The sequence below is a fragment of the Choloepus didactylus genome, chromosome 2 (assembly GCF_015220235.1).
Source record: "Choloepus didactylus isolate mChoDid1 chromosome 2, mChoDid1.pri, whole genome shotgun sequence".
Taxonomy (NCBI): Eukaryota; Metazoa; Chordata; class Mammalia; order Pilosa; family Megalonychidae; genus Choloepus; species Choloepus didactylus.
Window position 1 is genome coordinate 54,844,574 of NC_051308.1, and position 20,530 is coordinate 54,865,103.

Here is a 20,530-nt window from a genome sequence, read left to right on the forward strand (position 1 = left end):
CCATTTCCCCAGGCTAATTACATGCTTCTTTAATGAAAGGAAATAGTTTCTCAGCTGAGCTGGGAAACCCAAGTCCCTGATGCCCCCTCCTCGTGGGTATCATGGGAAAGACAAGAAAGAAGCAGCTGCTTGTACTCCTTGCCTTCCCTGTCCTCTGCAGGAGTGCCCGGCCTGAATTAGAGACAGGGAACGTTTCCTTCTTCCAACAGAAGCCTCTGGATGGACTCCAGACCTGCCCCTGGGCGTGACCAGGATGCTTTGAGAAAACCCAAGCAAAGGATGAGATGAGGGTGGTGGGTACAGACTGTATGTTTAAAAGGCCCCCGAGGAAGTCACATTTTAAATTCACAGCCCCTCAGCTGCTACCTGGGAGTGAGAGGGAGTGTGGCTGTCCCCCACCCCTGCTGTGTACAGCTGCTGGGGACACAGCCAGCTGCTTCAAGCTTGGCTGAGGGCAGGGGGGGAACCAGTGGGGAGGCAAGGAAGATTGGCTGATGTCTCAGCACAGGGATTGTAGATTTTCCTCTCCCCCCAGGGCCTCCCACAGTCAGCACAGTCCCTGGGAGGTGGTTTTAGAAAATAGTCCCATGTGGGACTGTAGGTGAGGGAAATGGGGCAGGGGACAGTTATGGGAGCGGAAACAGCTGGGCTGAAGCTTCTCTAGAGAGGTTACTCACGAGGCAGATTCCAGGATGCGAGGACCATGGCACGTGTCCTCTTTCCACTACTGGTGAGAGAGACAGAGAGAGAGAGAGAGAGCTCCCCACCATGGTTCAGCAGTTTCTCCAATACTAACAGCGAAGTGGAAGCTGGTCAGGTGATCCATTCCTTTTCACTGCTGTATAATCTTCCATGGTAGGATGTACCGTTCACACATTGAAGGACATCTGGGCCGATTCCAGTGTGGGGCAATTACAAATAAAGCTGCTGTGAACATTCATGTACAGGGTTTTATGTCAACATTAGGTTTTCACGCCAGACTCTGGGATAAGTGCCCAGGAGCACTTGCTCTCGAGTCTGTGTGTATCCAGCCACAGCAGCCTGCTGGGCATGAGCTGAATCCTCAATCCATGTTCCTTGCTAATGACTGAGGACAACCCACTAGGGCACATCAGTCCCGGTGGGGAGGAGGGAGAAAGTGAGGATTATGGTGGATGACAGTAAATGCCAAGAACAATGAACCAAAAATCAAGGCATGTTCTGAAGAAGGATTGCTCAAAGACATGCACTCATTAGTATTAAACAGTTGGGACTGTGAGAGAGCAAGATACTATGTAGGGAACAAAAGGTAGGGTTCAATATACAGGTGAGAGAGATGAGAACAACTGCCAGGTAGTACACGACAGGGTGTGCAATGAAATGCAAGAAGGTCCCAGGGATATTGACAACATAGCTCTGATTTTGAAGGAAATGGGGGCTTTGGAATCAGACCAGATTCAAATCCTGCCTCCACTACTTTTTAGCTATGTGTTCTGGGCAAGAGACTCCATTTCCTATTCTGTAAAACAAATATAATATAAGATCCATAAGGAATAAATAAAATAGTATATATAAAATTCTTGATACCTGATAGTACCTAAAGAAACATCAATTTCCTTCCTCTCTCCCTGTCTAAGGAGAAGTAAAGAGTAATAGATTTTGGGACAGGGCTCATCCGGAAAGGCTCTCTGTAAAGGAGTTGGGTTTAAAGGAAGCCCATAGAGGGGCATAAGGGAGAAGGGAGGACTTGTGCAAGTGGAGGGAGCCTGGACCCAGCAGTGGGCGGACTAGATGCTGCCGCTGCTCTGGGGTGTCAGCACTGCCCAGAGCAGAGCGGGAAACATGCAAATGAGGTTCGGTCCCCAGGATTCACCAGTTCAGCTACCCCTGCCTGGGTACTCTTTTACTTATTTATTTTCCTACTTTTGAGGCACACTTCTCCTTGTTTTATTTAAGTCCTGAGATGGACAGTGTGCATCCCTCTTAGAACTGCTGTAGGACATGCTGGGAAGGAGGTTCCCCCTCCAAGCACATGCAGGCTCTCCCCCTACCCATCCCTCCCTTCAAATTCCAAACCCTAAACTGCCAAGGTCCTTGATGCCTCCAACGCCTTCCAGAACTGCCTGGCCCCACCCAGCCCTCCTCTCAGCTCTGTCTTTGATCTCATGAAGACATTCACCTTCTGATCCCCCAGTCCCAGGCCCCAGGAAAGGGAGAAACAGAACCCTCATTTCCTTTTATCCCACTCTCATTTCTTTTGAGAAAGGATTACCCCCCTTTTTGGGTCACTCCTCTGGAAGAGACGGGGGATCACAGGCTCTTGACACTCTGTTTCCTGTTCTCATCTACTCCTGCCTCTGGCGCCTCCCAGCTCCTGACTTCCTCCATGTGCAGCTGGGCTGGGGACGTGGCGGGCGAGAGCCTGACCTGTGAAGCCAGCGGTGGGGGTAGAGGAGTAACAGGCTGTTCCCCCCCATCCACCCACCCAAATGCCACGGTCTTCTCCCTCTGCCAGTTCTCGCCCATCGCCCTTTAGGCCTCGGTGGTCTCGCTTCCTAAAGAGTGGGGGAGGGGAGATGGAAGACAGAGCTCCCCTTGGGTGCTGCCAGTCAAAAGGAGCCCTCCCATCCCATTTAGGGTCCTTCAAGCAAATTTCCTGTTCTGTTCCAAACTTTACCGCGCCCATTATTATTTTTTTCACTAAATTTATTGATACTTCCCCTTGCCAAACTCGTATTTCCCAAAGTGGACTTTTAAGAATGTAAATTAGATCCTGTCACTCTTCTGTTTGACTCCTTCTAATGTCTTCCTGTTGTACTAACATGAAATTCACTCTATCTGGTTTCTGCCTTTTTATCTGATCCTGTCTCTGCCTCTTTCTTGCTCTGGCTTTCTTTCTGTTCCTGGCTCAGGGCCTTTGCATTTCCCACACCATCTTCCTAGTGCTTTCCTCTTAGATCCATCTTGGGCAGGCTCCTCCTTAATTTCCAGTATCCAGCTCAAATGTCACCTCCTCCGAGGGATCTTTCTTCCTTTACCTCTCTCCCCAGCCCTCCACACAGGCCCCCCAACCCATCAACTTGTTTTACTTTCCTTGGAGCCATCTGAGCTTATTTAGTGATGAGGCTGTGTGCTTTCCCTACTGGAATGTGTGTCCCAAGACAGTAGAGGCCTTGGCTGTCCCGTTTACCCGTGTGTCCTCAGCATCTAGAAGGTGCTTCACAAATATTTGGTTAATGAATAAATGAATCCCCATGAGGTTGAAATGGGGCCGGGGCAGGGCTGTATTGTAGGCAGAACACTGACCTTCAGAGACTAGAAAACCCAGTGAAGTTTCAAATCCCAGCTTTGCCATTTATTAGCCATGCAAACACAGCCAAGTTGCTTTACCTCGTTGAATTTAATTTTCCTCATCTGTAAAATGAATGTGCTACCACTTGGCTTTGTAAGATTGTGGTGAGGATGAGAGAATTAAGTGAAAGCACAAAATAGATATGGAATAAGTGTTGGTTTAAAAATAAATCTACATGGCTATTCAAAGATAGTAAAAAAACAGCCTGAGTGCTATTACACACTAATCTCTTCTCCATTCCTTTAATCAGCTTTAGAGCAGTGGCTGCCAAGGGTCTAGAAGAGAGGCTGATGAATAGGTGAAGCAGGGAGATTTTTAGGTTGGTGAAATTATTCCATATGATACCATAATGGTGAAATCACGATACTATGCATTTTTCAAAACCCATAGAACTGTACAACACAAGTGAAACTTAATGTAAACTGTGGACTTTAGTTAATAAGAATGTATCAATATTGGTTAATCAATTGCAACAAATGTACCAAACTAATGTAAGAAGCTAATAATCAGGGAATATATGGAAGGGGGAGGGAGGTATATGGGAATTCTCTGTGCTAGCTGCTCATTTTTCTGTATATTTAAAACTTCTGAAAAATAGTCTATTAAAATAAAATAAAATAAATCCACATGGTTATCCAAAGACAGTAAAAAGAGTAGATGCTGTTATACGGTAATCTCTTCTCCTTTAATCAACTTTGTAATCCCTTTTTTTTTTTTTTTTAAGAGGCTGAGACACAAGGCAACCTGATGGAAGCATAAATAAAAAAACCACCCCTTCCTTTATCCCACCCCACTGCCATCGCTGTGCTATTCCTGGGGTCAGCAAACCAGGGCCTACAGACCAAATCCCGCCCCCCCCCCACCTGTTTTTGTACAGTCCCCGGGTGAAGAATGGTCTGTGCATCTTTAAGTGGTTGAGAAAAATCAAAAGAAGAAGAATATTTCGTGACACGTGAAAAGTTATGGCATTTATATAAATTATTATTGGGACACAGCCATGCCCGTTCATTTCTGTAATGTCTTGTCTATGGCTGCTCTTGGGCTATAAGGGGAGAATTAAGTAGCTGTGACAGAGACAATGTGGCCTCTAAAATATTTACTGTTGGGCCCTTCACAGTAAAAAGTGCGTAGACCCCTGACTTATTCTAAAAGGTAAGAGGGCCTAAGTCATAACAGAGGCTGCATGGTGTCAAGGAGATGGCCAAGATGACCTCTGGAGTCTGCTCCACTTTCGGGGGTCTCTACTGCTTGCTTTGGAAGACTCCCCCCCTCACCTCTGGCTGCAGAGGCAGTGCCCACCTCTTGGAGCCCAGAGGGACCTGAGGGGCACCCACCTCCTGAGCTTTTGGGGGTGAGAGCCCCTTAGTGAGGCTCACAGGAGCCCCTTGCCTTGCTGCAGCTCCCCTGACCTCCCTTTTCCCTGGGCTTAGTTTCCCTCTCTGGATGGTAGGGGGTGTCAGGTAGTTAAAGGGACTTGACCTCCAGGATCTCAGCTCTCAAAGATCAAGGTGACATACCCAAGGGAGGAGCCCCTCCCCCCAGCACCCTCCCTCCTCCCAGAGGCTGTTCCACGTCTGCACGGAGGGCAGCCTGCGAGAGCTCTGACAGATTCTCAGGCAAACAGGAGAGCTGGCCGCTTTGGGGAGGTGGAAAGCCTTGCCCTAATGACAGGCCTCTCTCTGGGGAGTTTATAATCACTTTTGGAAGCCTCCACCTTCGTGTGGCAGAAACCCCGGGGCTGATGGAGACCACAAGAAATGGAGAGGCTGCCGTGTGGCCTTGCGAGGGGAAGGATGTATGTGCACATTCTCCAGGCTTTTCAGGGAAGGGACAGGAATCAAAATGCAAATGTAAAGGCTCTGTCCCTGCAAAAGCCAGGGGCGCTGGGGATGAACAGGAAGCCTGGAGCAGTGGGGGCCACTGGCGCCATCCTCATCCTCCGAGCAGCCGGTGGAGGAGGGCACGGTGCAGGAGTGCAGCTGTGCGGCCAGCTGTGCCGTTAAATACCTCCTTCCTCCTAGTCCTTCCTCAACCAATTCCGGGAAGTCCGGAGATTTGGGGCCAAGACCCACCACTGCCAGGCCCCCTCTAAGGGTGAGAAGGCCTGTTTTTCCATAAGCCTCTCAGGGAGCAAAGATAGAGCAGTGTCCTGTCTACCCTGTCCTTGGTTCCAAGCCCCAGCAGCCTCTGCCCCTTTGGGTCACCTTCCTCAGCAGTGGACATGGTCAGAGGCTAGAGTCAGACCAGGCCCAACACCTAGTGGCTGTGTGACTCAGGGCAAGCAGCTTACTACTTCTCTAAGGTTAAGTTTCCTTCCTATAATAACACCTGCCTCCCAAGGTCATCGTGAGGACCAGATGACACGCCACACGTGGAGCCACTTTGAAAACCATAAAGCTCTGTAGGGAATATTCATGAGAACAAGCTGTAATCATGGTGCCCATACCATCCTGGTAGGAAACATGAGCCTCCCCATTATACTAATGGTGAAACGGGGCCACGGTGGCTTTGACTCCTAAGCCTAGCATGCCCTGAGGAGTTGGGGGGGGGCAGCCTCTAGTCACCATGATGCTTTATCTACAAGATGCGAAGGAGGGGAGGAAGGCTTCTCCCCGAGCTAGGAGGCCTCGAAGATGCTATCGCAGGCTCTCTGTGTCTGTTTCCACCACAATCAGCCCCCTGCTTGTGGTCTGATCTCAGCATCTCTGAGAGGGGCCCGGCCTTCCTGTTTCAGCACTGGCAGTTAGGCAGAGATAGCTGTCCGCTTCCCAGAACTCTAGTCCCACAGCGTCTCCTGGTTCTCAGCTCCCCTCTGCGGCTCACCTGCGGGGCGTGTGGAGGAGAGGTTTTAAATGAGTGGACTTCAGATGCCACCTGCCTCTCCCATCTTTTATCCTTGGGAGGGATTGGCAAAGTTATAGAAATCCCCGTATGACCCCTGGGCAAGCGTGGCGCGAAGGGGAGCAGGTCCCGAATTCTAGTGCAGTGCTGCCGCTCTGTAGCTGTGTCACCCTTGGCAGATCACCTGCTCCCCAGTGCTGTGTCCACTTCCTATGAAATGGACCTCTCAGAGTGGCAAGAAGCAAATGGGAGGCATTTGTAAAAGTGTTTTTAAAATGGTTCTGTTTGCATGCAAAGAATTGCTCTTTTTATGGAATGGGGAATAGGGACGCAGATACAGTCTGGGGGGATGATGGGGCCAGTACCAGGCAATGGCCCTGGACCAGGGGTGGGAGGAAGGATGGGGGAAACAGTTTAGGGAAGTAATTAGCTCTGTGTCAGGCACCCAGCTAAGTACTCCCTAATCCTCACACAACTTGTGGGATTCAGTACTAAGCTCCCCATTTTACAGAGGAAGCAGCCTAAGCTCAGCAAAGATTTGATCAAAGTTTATCACTAGTAAGGGCTGAGGGCCAGCAAACCCAAGTCCATGATCCTTGCACCCCACCAAGTCCCTGGAGAACCTGTTCTGAGTGTGGGCATAAGATTGAAACAGGAGTAGCAGAAGAAAAGTCAACTGGAGTGGAGGAAGTGAGAGACAGGAGGCATCCTTCAGTGCTTGGCTCATGGAAGGTGCCAGGGCTGGCCTGAACGGTGCTTTTGCGTAGTCTAGGAAAGGGTAGATGCACATGAGCCTTGCCTAGTTGCCCTTGTGAAGTGAATAACATATACAGCTGTACATGGCAGCCCTGGGAGACCTCTGAAATTACTTCCTTACTTAATTAACTAGTTAAAGAAGAAAAGAAAAACAAACAAACAAAACTCTAGGGAAAGACAGAGTTAATAAAGAGTAACTGGGTTGGGGAAGAAGAATTATTATGAGGGTACAATCTATAAATCGGAGGAGTGTCAAAGTGGGAGGGGGGGGTGCCGTGCTTAGAGGGAAGTAGAGGGAGAAATTTCCCTGATTTTTCCAAACCCAAATTAGGTGCCCTTCCGTGTGTCTCATCTCTGTACCTTCCTCTTGGTGCACCTGCTAAGCATGCCTTGGTGCAACTGCTTGCTCACTTGCTGTTTTACCTCCTGGACCATCTCTAGACAGTCAGGGGACTGGATATTCTAAGATTTTCTCTCTTCACTTCTCACTAAACAAAGGAGGCATCGTTTGGCCACACTGGCTGGATGCTGCTTAGCTCCTAGTTGTGGCTATCCCCCTCCCTTTCCTGTTCTAGAGTCCAAAGTGGGGGTGGGACTCTTCCCACTAATTCCTTCTGTTCCTCTGGAGCTATAGGGTCTGGGGTCTGGTGTCTCCTGCCCTAACACCTGGGCTCGGGCCTGTGCTTCTCTTTCCTGCAGGCCTAGGGATGGATTGTGCAAAAATAGTGCCATATCCTGAGGCAAAGGGTTAGTACACAATCTAGTTATTAATTACTTACTTGCTTATTATCTTGAGCATTGCATCAGGACCGTGAGAATGGCTTTATAGGCACTTAAATTAGTATCAGCACCCCCTCACCACCACCATCACATACACAAGTCCAGATCCTGCAGTAAATCTTGCCAAAAGTCACCCCAACCCAGCCTATCCCTACAACTCCTGGCACCTTCAGGCCATCCCTTGCAGAATGGGAAAAGCTGCCCAGCCAGCAGGATCCTCCCCATCATCAGGCCGTTGTGACAGGACCTGCCAAAAGCCATCTCACCCAGCCCTTCTCCCGGGGCTCAGATAGATTGGGGGACATTTAGGGGAGAAAGGTTAGAGGTTTTTACACCCTGTCTCATGCCCAGAAAGTCCCTTCTCTGACTCCCATTAGTCTTGCTGCAGTTCTAGTGCTTTCCCTCTTGTTTGGCTCTCTTTGCCACTGATTGAGTAAATACTGTGAGAGCACTTAATGGTGGGAGTAGCAGACTCCTCCTCCTTTTATCTCCGCCTTGCAGTCAGAGAGTCAGTGCTACAGGGGAGAATGGGAGCAAGACCTCGGGGCCTCTTCCCCGGCGCCCTCCTGCCCCTCACTTGACCCCTCTATTTTCCCCTCTCTGGAGACTGTGTGGAGTCACAGCCAGCAGTCAAATCCGCTTTGAGCTCCTCAGCCTCCTGATCTGGGCTCTGCCCAGGCCTGCTGCCACTATTGCGGCAGCAGCAACGCAACACACGGCTGAGGTCTGGAAACGAATTTAGCTTGAGCCAAGTTTTCCTGCCCGCCGCCTGCTTGGGAAAGCCGGGACTCCGAGCCTACTCAGGTGACGGGGCCTCAGGCTCCAACTTGCTTCTGCTCTGCCACCTTGGGCAAGTTACTGGGACTCGGTTTCCCCATCTGTAAAAGGAGGTGGTACTCCCACCTTAAGGGTAGTTGGGAGGATCAAACAAGATGGTGTCTGCAAAAGTGCTTTGTAATCCATTAAGTATAGCCCAAAAGCAAGTAATTATCATTCACCGCCAACGTACTGACCTCAAAGCTCAGCACAGAATTTTTCTACTTTCCTCAGCTGCCCTGGATTTAGCCCACTGAACTCTAATCATTTTTGATCTCTGAGGTTGGTCTGTAGCCTTGAGATTTTTGCACTGGGTGACATGTTGCTGGATCATGTTTTTGAACCATTTTTTTTATTTCCTGGAGAAGACGGTAATTTCTACAAGGCCAGATATGATTTTGTATGTTCTTCTCCATTCCCCCACAGCATCACATTTAGGATCTTGTAGAGAATGAATGAACATGCATTGAGATCCTCCCCTAAGCACATAACTTATGCAATAGTCTGTGTTCTGCCCAAGAAGTTTTCTGCATGAAAATCAAGGCTCACAGGTTAAATGACTTGCTTGCAGGCAAAAAGCTCCTAGATTCCAGCACCATGCCTGATTCTTAATTGTTACCTAATAAATGTTTGTTGAATGAGCAGATGAATGATTGGATGCGTAATAAGAGGGATTGGGCCTAATTCCAGAGCCCACACTTTTTCCACTATGGCACAGAACCACTCAGTGACTAGCTGGGGAAATATCTCCATGGGTGTGTGGAACTGGAGGAGCTCTGTCGCCTGTGGCTGTCCGTCCCCATTTTCCAACCCCACCCTGGTAGTCAGCCCCTCAGGGGTCTGAGCCCCAGGGAAGAAGCCCCAGCATTCACAGCAACATAATTGCCTCCTAGCTCCAGGCATTTCAGCACCCAGCCCAAATAGACTTATAGGGCCGTTGTCTCATTCACCCTTGAAGCCCTTAGGGGTAAGGAAATAGCATTACCTTTTACACCTGTGCTTCACAGCCCTCGATGAAGCAAGAACAAGTTCCATCAAGTGTCTAACCCCACTCCCAATCTGTCCTGTTGTTTCATTTTCTAAAAAATGAGACTTCGTGGCTCCAGTGCCTTGACTCTCTAAGCATTTTGCTGATACCCCTAAAATGTGTGAAGCTAAAGGACCCAGGTCTGGTCTCTGAGATGGGATTGGGATTGTGTCACTGGACCCCAGGACTTGAAAGGACCATCGTGTTCATCTAGCCTCACCCCTTACCTGATGCCTGTATCCTACAATGTCCCCAGCTTCAACATCCCTTTGCTTCAAACCCTTGGAGTTCCTCTCAGGAGGACTCACTGCTGTTCTTGTCTTCCTTGCCTCCTGTGACTCCTCTGCTCTAGGTTGGTCCTCTGAAGCCACTTCCTTTCAATGCCTGTAGAAGAGCAGACACTCTTCCAGGGTAGGAATGGGCTCATCAGTTTCCCACCGCTGTTCTCTGTTCAGCTGGATCACTCTGCTTTGGAGGCAGTTTTGGTGGGAGGATTCAGAAAGAAGTTTGAGGAAAGCTCTCTTCTTAGAATTTCTTCTTCTTACTGTCAGAGGAAATTCTCCCAAAGGAAGTGCCCTTCAAGAGCTTGTTTGGTGTTGTCTTAAACTCTCCCCTACATGGGGCAACACTCAAATTGGAGTGGGGCTCCCATCAGCTTCTGTCTGGGTCCCCAGCTGAGTAGTGAGGGGCTGTGTTCAACCACAACTGGAGGATCCACTGTCCATGACCCTCAGGGTGAGGGTAGGTGACCTCAAGACTGGAGGCTGTGTTCATTCTTAAGCTCAAGGTTTGAGGGGGAAGGGGCAGCTATTCAGTTTTTCTTTGGTGGTTTTAATTTCCTCCTCTTCTATCCCCACAAAACATCTCAAAGCTGGGAGTGTTTGGTGAGAGTGGGAACACGAGCAAGGTTGGGGGTGTGGCTTTTTTTTCTTCACCTTTCTGTTTCACCCACACTGTTCTAAATCTTCCAGCTAAGGAGACCCTCAAAGGTTGGTTCTTCTGCTCGGGTCCTTGATCTCCAACCCCCAGCCCCACCACCTCCCCCAGCCTCTTTGAACAGCAGTAGTGTGTGGGAGTTCACGCTGGTGGTGAATTCTCTTCCTGCTTTCTCCTTCCTTCATGTTTAAAAACTATTTTCCCCCTAAAAAATAAAACTGCTTCCTTTTTCTCTGTTTACAAAAGCAATTTATGATCCATGTAGAAAATCTGGAGAAACAAAAAAGTCCCCATTTACCCTCTTAAAAAAAAAAATCAAAATCATCCTTCTCAGTCTAGGAAAACCAGTACTAATCTTTGGGTTATGTCTTTCTTATAATTTTTTCTTTCTATAAATATATGTCTAACTTTTAAAACATTTTATTTTGGAATAATTTTAGATTTACAGAAAAGTTGTAAAATGGAGTCCCCATATACCCTTCACCCAGCTTCCCCTATTGTTAAAATCTTATATAACCATAGTACAATTATCAAAAATAAGAAATTAATATTGCAGCAATACTATCTGCAGTAAACTACAGACTTTATTCAGATTTCACCAGTTTTTCTACCAATGTCTTTTTTCTGTTCCAAGATCCAATCCAGAATATCATGTTGCATTAGTATATACCTATTTTTTAAAAGCATATCTCACCATGCGTACTATTCTATTGCTGTTTTTTTTTTAACTTGGTAATATATGATTAACATTTTCCCAATCAAAATTCTTCTATGTCTTCACCGTTTTTAATGGCAGTGTAGTATTCCATTGTATGGCTTTGCCATAATTTACTTAGCCAATTTATTTAGCCAATGTCTACATTTAGATCATTTCTAGTTTTTCACCATTATAAAGAATGCTGAGAAGAACACCTTGTACATACTTCTGATAGGCATGTCTCTGATGATTTCCATAACAGAAATCCCAGAAAAGGAATTGCTATGTTCGGGAGACATGTTCCCTTTTCCCACCCCCACCCCTTCCAAGCACACAGCCAGGATTTAGCCCTGCGGCAGGGAGGGGAAGAAGCAAAGAGACCTCAAGGTGGACCCAGCCCTTGGATGATGGAGACGGCAAGAGGAGAGGGAAACATCAAGGGAACACCAGGTCCTTTATGGCTTTTCAGCCTTCTTAGAAGCCAGCCAGCCCCAGCTGGGGAACTTCTCTCTAGAGAGTAAAAGGGATGCTTGCTCTGGGCCTGTGGATAGCGGGAAGGGGCCGTGGGTGGGGAATAGGGCAGAAGCTGCTAATGCATCTTGCCAGCATCTTTGGTTTCTCCAATATCCTGCCAGACTGTTAGCAGCTCTCCAGGGATAGCCTTGCTCCTCGCATCATCCCCCATTTCCTATAAATGGGAAGTGGCTAGGGAGTAGGGTTTGTGCATGTATATATTGTGGGGGTGGGAGGGGAGAAGAAGGGAAATGGACATGGTGGTTTTCCTACAGCTGACAGTAGAGAACTGTGAGTCTCAGAGAAGTCATTATTTGCCCAGAATGACTTTCTCTAAGGCTCCAAAGTCACCAGCTAAGCTAAATGAAGGGTTGCTTCCTCTGCCTTGTTTCTGGGGTACAGAGACTGTGGGGATGGGCAAGGACCAGGAAATGAACTGAGGGATTGCCTCATAGTTTCTTTCATTTTTAAATCGGAAAATGGTACCAACTCTTGGGTTGTCCTAAGGATTGAATGAGTTAATACATGAAAAGTTTTAGAATAGTGCCTGGTGCGACCAGTCATGGTTAACTCATTAAACGAGGCTACATCTGCAGAAAAGGGAAGGGGGTTGTCTTCAGAGCTCAGGCTCTACAGCAGTAGCCTGTGCTGGGCAGGGCCTGGAGAGCACATCCACCTGGCTTGGTAGGGAGATGTCACCTGCATTAGTGGGAAGGTGGGGTGGGCAGCAGGGCACTTATTCAGGTGGCCAGGCTGCTGGATAGGATCCAGGATCTCCTAACTTGCCTGTCTGCTCACTTTCCTGAGCCCTCCTCCCCTCCTCTTTCCCAGGTCACCAGGCATAAGGCATGCAGGCCCCTGGCAAGAAGTCAGGGACTCCCTACTCCCCTGCTGTGAGACAACTCTTCTGCTCCCAGTGTTCTTTCTCCAAACCTGGAAAATGCCATTATTCACTTTCTCCTGACTCTGGAATTTTCCAGCTGACCTGGAATTCCCCCTGGCTCCTGTCCTCTTTCCCGGGACAGAGGGGACCCAGGGATCCACCCTAGTCTCTCTGTTGGCCGCAGATGGGTGTGTCAAAGACTTTGGAAGGCTATCCGGGTTCTGGTGGGTCACCTGCTGGAGATGTGTGTGTTTTCAGGAGGGCAATGCTGAGACAGCTTTAAAGTTAAATTCTTTTAGTGACTTTTAGAAGGTTGATTCTCAATTTTTCTCTTCTCTGCAGTCTCCTGCACCCACTCTCTCTCCCTTTCCCAATGCTGCTAGGCTCTATTGTTTATCTCCCCCTTCTCTATTTCTCCTTCTTGTCTGCCTCCCTTTGCCTCCCAGCTGGAGGTACCCTCAGAGATCCTCTAGTCCCGAAAAGGGAGGGAACTTGCCCTACATCACACACGCAGTGGGCTGGCAGCCCGGCCAGCACTGGAACCAGTGCCCCAAAGCCCAGTCCAGGGCTGCGGCCAACCAGCTCCCCACTTTCAAAGACATCTTCTAGGGATTTGGCAGTGTTCAAGTAAGCAATCTGTATAAATTGGATTTCTCTCCACTACCTACCCAAATAAAACGCTGTGGAGGAAAAAAAAGAAAAAGAAAAAGACACGACTGGGGCTTCCCCCTACTCCAAGGCCAGCCCAGGTCTTCTGTTCTCTGCCTCCCACGTGCACTGTTGTACTCTTGTCAGAGGCATCCTGGAAACAGATATGGGTTGGGATTTTGCTTCAACAGCTGACACGAGGGGGCATTTTACCGGTAATGTATCATCCCCTCTTCCCCCTGCACACCTTTCAGGAGAATAAAATTGGAACTTGGCTTTTAGCTGCAGGAAGAGAGACTGGGTTAGCCACAAGAACGCTCTGCCTCGGAGAATCAGGGAGAATGTGACATCTCCTTTCCTAGGGATGGTCCTGGGTGGGCAGGGAGCAGCTCTGTCTGGAGACTGGGGAATGGCAGAACGGCACGTTTGGGTGATGGTCGCAGACTGGCTCCAGTGAGGGGAGGTGCCCCGCGGGGCAGGGTAGCTTTTACCTAAATGTTTTGGCGGCGAGCGGCAGAGGGGGCGGTGCACTGTCCTAGGTAATGACAGGGCAGACTGGGAGTCGCGCGGGGGCTGCCAGTTGCGGCCGCGGCTACAAAGACAGCTTTGAGACCTCCCGCTTTCTTCCCTCGGGTACCAGCCCCACCCCTCTGTACCCCCTCCAGCGCCCCCGACCTCCGTCCCGCCTCGCCCCGCCCCCCTCCTGGCAGCCCCTGCGCGCATGCTCTCTCCCCCCGTGGAGTAACCTGGCGATTTAAAAGCCGCCGGCTGGCGCGCTTGAGGTGGGGGAGAGAGAGGGTGCGCCTGGAGCCAGGTAGGAGTGTGCCCTCTCCTCTGCCAGGGAAGAGGGTCCCGGCAAGGGAAGGGGAGGAGCCCTGCGCGGCTGAGCTGCCGCCGTGTCGCGCGTTTTGCGCCTGGTGGGATGGCGCCGCGCGGTGATGGTTCTGGACGCTGCGCGCCGAGCCCCGCGCGAATCCGAGAGGAAGGCGCGGGGGCGCGGTGTCTCCTGCAGCTCTGCCGCGGGCCGGGCGGGGAGTGCCCGGCGCCCGCTCGGGTCTTCGCGGAGCTTTGCTTTCTTCCGCGGAGGGCGGTCTGGATTAGAGGCGCCTGGGTCTCCCGGCTGTCCCAGGCCGGCCGGCGGGGTGGGCGGGGAGCGGCCCCTCCTTGGAGCTCCGGGGCCCGGCAGACGGGCCGCTCGCTCCTCTTGCAACCTCCCGCGTCAGAGTTTTCTTTGGAAAGTTGCATTTATTTTCTTCCCTTGTCTCTGCTTCACCGGAAAGGGGTTAGGATGAGTCACCGCGGCACGCACAGTCCGGGACTTGGGGGAGTCGGGAAAGGGGTTTGCGGCCGGGACCCCACGGGGTCCTCAGGCCCGGGCCAGTTGTCCTGCAGGCGAAAAGAGGATTAAGGGAGGGAAAGGGAACTGAGCCCCTTCTCCTGGGGCTACACCCTGGGCAGAGAATTGAGCCTGTTTGTGTGTGCGTGTGTGCGTGTGTGTGTGTGTGTGTGTGTGTGTGTGTGTGTGTGTGTAAGTCGCTCTGTCCCCTGCTTGGCCTCGGTTATCCCTCTGGGAAGTGAGGGAGAGAGTCCTCCGTTTTCTCCTTACCTCCCAGAGCTCATTTGCGATGGTGATCGGCAAACAGGTGTGATGTGTTCCTGCCTGGGCATCCAGTTTCTCAGGGCTCCAGGCTTAGGCAGTAGCACGTTTTTCTGAATGTAGGCAGCCCTTCCCGAGTCTCCTGTTCCCCTCAGGCCCTGGAGCCTGCTGCTCGTGCCCTTGACCTCTGAATCAGCCTCCATCTTCCTTATAGTCACTCTTGACTTGCTCAGCTTTTCCCCTTCCCCTGGGCCCCCTGCCTGGTGCTTCCTCTTTTCTCAAGGTGCCAGAGTTGGGGTTGGGGAGGGGTTTGGCCTGGTGGGTACCTGGTGAGGACTTGCCCTTAAGCTGGTATACAGTCCTGATCCCAGTAGAGCAGGGAGTAAGACTAGCCCAGCTGCTGTTTTGCTGCCCTGGAGTCTGCAGTTGGGCACTGCCAGTGGACTGGGACCCAGAGTAACCCTTGCTGAGCCCCTGGAAAACTTTGCCCAGGGAGGAGGATGAGTCCTGGGAGCTTCAGGATGGCTCTCCTGATGCAATGAACAGATCTTTCAGAGTAGGGACAGCTCTGGTGTGGACTCACCTGCCCCCATCCTGGATACCAGGGAACAAGCTGGCATATGGGGAGGGAGATGAGGGGGACAAGACCCAGGAGGTGCAGGCTGGATGTTCCCGGAAGCCTAAGGAAACCTGTAAAGAGAGTGAGTGGGACATAATTTGAGGTCAGGGCCCTTTCTGTTGGATCAGGCCCATTGCTCATTCCTCCCTTATCTCCTCCCCCCAGGCCTGTCCTGGAGCCAGGTCTCTGATTTCCTAAAAGAGAGGGTGCTAAGAAAATGGAGCTTGAGTCAGCAGGATGAGCCTGAAGATAAAAATACAGCTGTGGATGAATATACAGCTGTGGACATACAGGCCCCGATTTAGTGTGTGTGTGTGTGTGTAGGAGGAAGATTTCCTTTTTCCTCATGGACTGTGTGGTAAGTTCCCTTTGCCCCTCCTGGTTCTCTGAGCAACCCCTAGAGAGGAAGAGAAGCTGGACAGTGATCCTTGGTGGCAGCACTCAGCCCCTTTCAGGCCACTGGGTGGTGTAGGCATTGGGTGGAGGCTCCTCTTGAGCTTCCCCTTGCCTGATCAGGGCTCTGGAGAGAAAAGGGATGCTCAGAGGACTCCAGAAGGAGAATTAACTACCACCGTCTGGACCATTAGACTCTAATAACACCATATATGAATAAAAACCCAGACTGTCAGAAAGACAGGGTTTAAATCTTGGCCCCTCTGCTAGCTGTGGAACATTGGGCAAGCAACTTAACCTCCCTGAGCTTCATTCTCCCTGGCTGCAAAATGGGGATGATGATAATTCCTACCTTATAACTTTATTATAAGGACCAAATGCATATAGAGCACTTAACTGTGTGCCTGATACGTATTCAATGAATGTTAGCTGTTATTAACTAAGTCTGTCACCTGCGACCAGTTGTACAGCGGAGTCCAGACTCGGACTCTTTTCATAGCAAAACAAAACAAAATCAAACCCTGCTATAGACCTTATAGACCTAATTTCTTTGGGAGCAAGTTCTCCTGGACTTCGAGGAGTTAATATGAGCCATTACGAGACTGGACTCTGGAACCAGTTTGTCTTTGCACAAGTTACTTAACCTCTCTGTGCTTAAACCTCCTCTGTAAAATGAGGGCAATCGTACCTATTTCATAGTACTATGGGGATTGAATGAGCTGATGTAGATAGAGCCCTAAACACAGTAGCTGCATATAAAAAGAGCTTTATAAATGTCAGCTGCTGCTATCTTATGACATTGGAGGCAATCATTGTGGTTTGCACTTAGAAACCAGTGTTTCTTAGCAAGGGAATTAAACCATACATAACTATATATAATCTACGGATGACACATTCTCAGTTGAACTTGTGGCCCGGTGCAAAGAATACACCAGGACGGGACATCCTAGTCTCTCCCCTGTCAATAAGCAGTGTGACTGTTGTTTTGTAATCAGTCCAGAAGTTCCTGCCCTGCCCACCTCCCAAGAATGTCTTCCTCCTCAAGTTGGAAGAGGGTGCTGTGAGGGAATGGAAGCAAATATACACTCTGCAGTGTTAAGAGCTCTGTGCAGAAAGGTTATTTGTTATTGTTTTTAGAAAAACTGTATGTGAGGGAGGGGAGGCCTCTGAAATGGGGTTCTGCTATGTCCTTCCTCTCTCCCCACCCCTTGAAATTGTTTTCACTGCTTTCTGGTGTCCAGAAGAAAAAACCAGTCTGGCTTTCTTTGAACAGTCACTGGCCCTGTTTGCTGGACAGCGAGGATAGAGGCTGGACCAGTTGGTACCAGCCTCAGTGTTTCGAACGCTGATGCCACTTGACTCCCAGCAATAAAGCTGGAGTGTTGAGCTTTGTCCGGTCTATTAAGTATCCCTGATTGTGGGTGGGGGCTGGTGACAGAGCCATCACAGGGTGGTCCTGATGCCTGGCCAGCATTTCCTATTCAATCCCTTTTGCTACAATGTGGTCTGATTCCCCCTACTTGGGAAGAAGTCTGCCGTTTTACCCCCAACCCTGAATGATTTGTGGGGCTTCTTGCTTCTGCTGTTGGGGATGGGTCTGCCTTCCCCATTGGCCTTGGTTTCATGGTCTGTAAAGGGGAGGTGTTAGTAGTCATCTTGCAAGGTTGTGGGGAGGATTAACTGTGATTCTGCAGAGTTAGCCCAGTGCTTGTGCAGTCAGGGGTTCAATCCATGTTTGTTCTCATCCCCGTCTTCTCAAAGTATGGAGATCACTCTCTGGGATTCAGGGATGAGCCAGGAAGAAAGGAGACGGGGACCACTCAGGCCAGACACCATGCCCAGCAAGACAGGGTGCTTTGGGGAGCAGCCAGCCCACCACTGCAGTCCCTCTTTTTCTAATACTTGCTGTCTGGCCCACCTGCCCTTCCTATCTTGAGTGTACTTTGAGCTGGCAAACAGTGTCCCAGCTCGGAGTGCCTGTTCCATCCCAGAGGATGAGGCCTTCTAGCTTCCTGAGAGTACATATCTTGAGTGTGGCTCTACTTGAATCCCAGACACTCTAGTCAATTCGCATCTGAGAGGAATTCAGCCTCACCCATAAGGCCATCAGCTGTGCACCCACTCTTCTCAAGGCCCCACCTGGGCAGGGGCTGTGGTGTCTGCTCTCGAGGAGCTGACAGGCTAGACTGTGGTGAAGTAGGACTGCACACTAGAGATCTCGAGGACCAAATGTACCTCCAACCCCGAAGGGTGCCTGGTAAGTGCAGCTGCAATTTGGGACAGGGCCGAGATCCTTGACAGACTGGGTTCCAGGGAGCCCTCCAGGAGGTATGGGATTTGAGCTCTCAGAGTTCAGGTGAAAAGGAGTGGTAGTCCAGGAAGCAGGGAGTAACTGGTGACCACTTCTTCCGAAGCAAAAATGAACCCAGTGCTGATGAACTTCCCCCTTCCTGGGCCCAGAAAGATGTGACAACTCATCTAAAGGCACACAGATAGCTGGGCCAGATCTGAGATCAAAAGTCAGTCCCATGATTTGGGGTCTGGTATTCTTTCCACCACACCTCACTGGGGAGGGGCCCAATGGAGGGATGGGACATATGGACATCCTGGGACTCTATCCTTTTCTACATAGTATCTCCCTGCTCATTTTCCAAGGCTCAGCCACCTCTTTAAGGAAGCCTTGGAAGAACTGAAACTGCCCCACACCTTCAGCTCCCTCTTGGTCTTAGCACTTGTACCACCTCATTGCACTGTGATTGCGTTTTATCTTTTCTACTAAAGGGAGCTATAATCAATTGTTGCTGTATCCCCAAGCATCTTCACAGTGGGCTTGCATTTAATTGGAGTTCAATAAGTGTGTGTGTGGTGGGTGGGTGGATGGCTGGATGGGTAGGTAGTTAACTGTGCAAAGATAAGTTTCAGTGCTCTTTGACATTTGTTTGGCGGATGTTAGGTCTCATACACTGAGGGTGTGCAAACTGGGGCTCATGGACAAAAAAAAAAGTCTCTTTGAGGCTCCTTGTCACCTTGACACTGAATGACTGTTTTGGAGGATACACATCCATGAGAACTGAGCCCCGATCCAGAGCCCACTGATTATAAAACACCAAGTTCTAAATGGGGCCAGTCACAGACCCTAGAATGTCAGGGCTGAAAGGATGTCAGGGACCATTGAACTGAAGATCCTTGGTGGGGGCAGGACATAGCAGAACTGAGACTGGCACCATGGTGCTTTGACTCCCAGCCCAGGGCTCTGCTGATTTGCAGGTCTGCAGTTCTTCAGTCCCCTGCCCTCCATCCTGTATGCCTCACCTCCTAAGCAGGCGCGGGCTGCAGGGAGGGGACCAGGATTGACTGAACCGGGAGGGGAAGTGCTGCCTGGTCTGGCCTGGCTGCCTGGCATAGTTCAAGTTCACTAGGACAGAAGCCAGTCAGGTTTCAGTTTACAGGGGCTGTAGGAAGAGGTGGGAGGAGGGGGCGGGCATCCAATTGGCCTGGAGACTGTGCCCAGCTCCCTTGATCCCCTCCCACTTACCTCTTCCCCCACCCTGGGCCAGGGGATTTCTTGGTACTGTCAACTCACTTGTTAGGGCAGCATTTATTGTGACCCAATTCGAGAAAGATTTTAGTTACTGATTTTTGCCAGACGCAGAGTCCAACTCAGGGAGGAAGTGGGGAAGAGGGCAACTCTGCCCTCAGATATCCTGGTTTCTCGGCTCAGTTTCAGGTGCCTGCTGACCCTTGGCACTGTGTCGGTGCTTGAGCAGTGTGTAGGCAGGTGGAGGATGGGGTGAGTGCACCGGGGGGCCTTTCTCCACTTGGTTCCCCCTGACTCGCCTTGGTGGAAGGTTGTGACCCCTCCCCATGTCATGTTCTGGGCACTTGCCTGGTGCAGGAGGTTGGTGTCAGACCACATGGAGGTATCGTAAAGAACCTTAGGTACCATCTAGTTTAGTTCTTGGTTTACAGGTGCTGAAACTGAGTCCTAGAGTGGTGAAATGGCTTGCCCAGGCCACACAGCTATAAAAGTTGCTGAAACAGGATTGCAGTCTCCTGGCTTCCGTTTGGGAGCACTTTGCAGAATTTTTGAATGGTTTAAATTTGCCGTTCAGCCTTTTTCATCTGTTCAACCTTGGGCATGTGAATTTCTTGGCAGCTTAGTTTTCAAATTTGTGAAATGGGAATATTTAATGCCTAGTTTGTAGGATGGCTGCATACATTAGAAAGGAAGTGTGTCAGGTATCCAGCACGTGCAGGACACCCGGGCACTTAGATCAGCCACTGTGAATGTTTTTTCCGTGGAGGGAGGCCACCCTGCCTCTTAGCTCTGGGACCTTTATCTCACCTTCTCCCTCCCTTCTCAGGCCTCCCGGGAAGGTCTACTGCAGTGACCTAGCTCACCTGTTGGGGCCAGCACCTGGGGAGGTGTTTGCATTCTTGGCATTCCTGCTACTGGGGGCTGAAAGAGGCACGGGGGGGGGGGGGGGGGGAATGTGGGTGAGAGGGGCGGGAGGGGTACGGAAGCACAGCCGAAAGGCACTGCTGTTTCCTGGACCTCTGCCGCTTGTTTGGGAACCGGAAGCTCCTTTTCCTAGGTGTCCTCCATTCAGAGATTGCCCAGGCAATGGAGACGTCACCATCCATCGTCCGTCGGAGGGGCCTTCACATACTTTATCTCAAACACTCCACACGT

The 20,530-nt window shown here is 50.3% G+C and overlaps 1 protein-coding gene across 3 annotated transcripts in view; it reads left to right on the forward strand.

The window, feature by feature from the left end:
- The first annotated feature begins 13,963 nt into the window (after positions 1-13,963).
- Positions 13,964-20,530, forward strand: part of SLC45A3 (solute carrier family 45 member 3) — a 47,328-nt gene continuing 40,761 nt past the window's right edge. For all 3 annotated transcript variants that reach the window (XR_005215103.1, XM_037824902.1, XM_037824898.1), the window contains exon 1: positions 13,964-14,042. The gene's annotated coding sequence lies outside the window, so the exon portion shown is untranslated. The remainder of the gene's footprint in view (positions 14,043-20,530) is intronic.